Genomic DNA, 2,073 nt, shown 5'->3' with positions numbered 1-2,073 from the left:
AATAGATAATTGGATAAGAGAAGTTAACCTGTGGTGTCCTGAACTCCAAGTCTTATTTTATTATGGTAAGAAATTATGTTTAAGGTAAAATGTAGACTGATATACAAACCTCTGAATAAATCTTCATTGATTTTGAATAAATCTTCATTGATTTCATTGATAGGATCACCATAAGCTGAAATTCATTTGAAGGCATATATAAGAACAACAAAATGCCTTTTTCAGGTGTCACACAAAGAAGTTACCATTTTCACACAACATATTTGTATAAAGTTTTCTAGAAATGCAATGAATTTTTTTTTTCCTTTAGGGTCTCAGGAGGACAGGAGGCATCTGAGAATGGATATCCATAATAAAGTGGTGGATTTCAATGTGATTGTAACAACGTAAGCATATAAGTCTTATATGAAATTTAGCTGTTCCTTGTTTCCTAAGAAGTCATCCCGCCTCCAAATATCTTCCACTTTATCCGGAAGGTGAACCAGATCCAAACTTTCCATGTAAAGCCCAAGATGAGGCTGTACAAACAGGAGGAACTGTTGGCTTATTCTCCATAATTACAGGGAGCAGGTTTAATTCTAGTGGAATCCCTAGAGGTGTCTCTTTCCTTCTATTTAAGAAAAGTTGCAATGTGGGAACTGCTAGAGTGAAAACATAGCGTAATCTTGTGGTGCCATGTAACCCACTCATTCAGCAAGATTCCATTTATCAGGATCCTTTCTTGCATTGTATTTGAGTGTACAGAGCATACGTTGTATGTCCAAGGTGATTTCAACATGCAAAAACCTACCTATGTTTATATCTAGTCAGTTGTTATTTATAATAGATACTTTCTAAGGTCCAAAACACTGTAGAAATAATCCAATTTGAGACTGCTTTAACTGCCCTGGACCAGAGCTATAGAATCCTGGGAATTGTAGTTTATTGTGATACCAGAGCTCTCTGACAGAGAAGGTTAAATCTCTCACAAAACTACAGTTCCCACAATTCCCTAGCTTTCAGCCAGGGCAGTTACTCAAACTGGATTATTTCTGCAAAGTGCTTTGGACCTAAGTAAATAATTATCAATGTGATGGTATTGGGGAAAGGGGAGAAAGAAGTTCTTACATTGCTATTACACTGAATGTAACAAATGCAAGTAGAGGTCATGACTATGAGTGAATGTACCCTTTTGAACATATGCATTAATTACAATTAAATTGGATTTGCCATCCAAAACAGTAGCCATGAAATTGATTTTATTCTTTAAAATAAAAAGGGAATGGCAGAGGGTTTAAATCCTCTTCTGCTCCTAGTTTTAAATAAAGCACTTTTAACCCTGCGCTTAGTATTTATTACAGGGGTAACAGCATTTGGTGCACCGGAGTCATCTTCTAACAACGCTGGCTCTTCGTCTTAGATGAGCACCACCCCCTACAGTCGGTTATGACTAGACATTCATGTCAAGGGACTACCTTTACCTTTTAAAATGTTTCATGTCGGGGATTGGTCTGGTGTTTCTCTTTATGTGTGAAATATGTTTTTACTGATATACGTGCAAAAAGTGAACTTGAAACTGAAACCAAGAAAGCTTATTAATAGTATGATAACTTAGTTATTATAACACTAAATAAACTCTTCACTTGCAGAAGTTCTAATAGAACAGTACTCATTTCCTTATACCCACAATTCTTTTGACTCTAATAAAGGGTTAAGTAGCTGTTATTAGGTCAAGGACATGTAGATGAAAAATGCACTGTTGTTCTTTCATATTTGCCTCTTCTGGCTCTTATTAATGTCTGTTCTCTCGTTAGGTATAATTGTGCAATTAGCAGTGCAGAAGATCGCAGCCTGTTCCGACGAATGAACCTAAATTATGCAATCTTTGATGAAGGTCACATGTTGAAAAACATGGGTTCTGTACGCTATCAGCATCTGATGACTATTAATGTAAGACTTTCATTTTGTGCTCTTATTTAGGGCACTCTTTCTCAAATGTTACTTAAGATGTTCGGTTTCTTCATTATTCTGTTGAAAGGAACTTGTCATATGTAGATTGTGCTTATTTACTTGGATAAATTATGCTAACATATG

The 2,073-nt window shown here is 35.7% G+C and overlaps 1 long non-coding RNA gene across 1 annotated transcript; it reads left to right on the top strand.

Annotated features, from left to right (window-relative positions):
• On the top strand, positions 1–1,949 carry LOC121918512. Its single transcript, XR_006101247.1, has 3 exons — positions 1–65; positions 311–386; positions 1,794–1,949. It is a non-coding gene; the product is annotated as an uncharacterized LOC121918512 (long non-coding RNA).
• The last annotated feature ends 124 nt before the right edge of the window (positions 1,950–2,073 follow it).

This window comes from Sceloporus undulatus, unplaced genomic scaffold (genome assembly GCF_019175285.1).
Source record: "Sceloporus undulatus isolate JIND9_A2432 ecotype Alabama unplaced genomic scaffold, SceUnd_v1.1 scaffold_14701, whole genome shotgun sequence".
Taxonomy (NCBI): domain Eukaryota; kingdom Metazoa; phylum Chordata; class Lepidosauria; order Squamata; family Phrynosomatidae; genus Sceloporus; species Sceloporus undulatus.
Note: the sequence above shows the minus strand (reverse complement) of the source record. Positions and strands in the feature narration are given on the sequence as shown.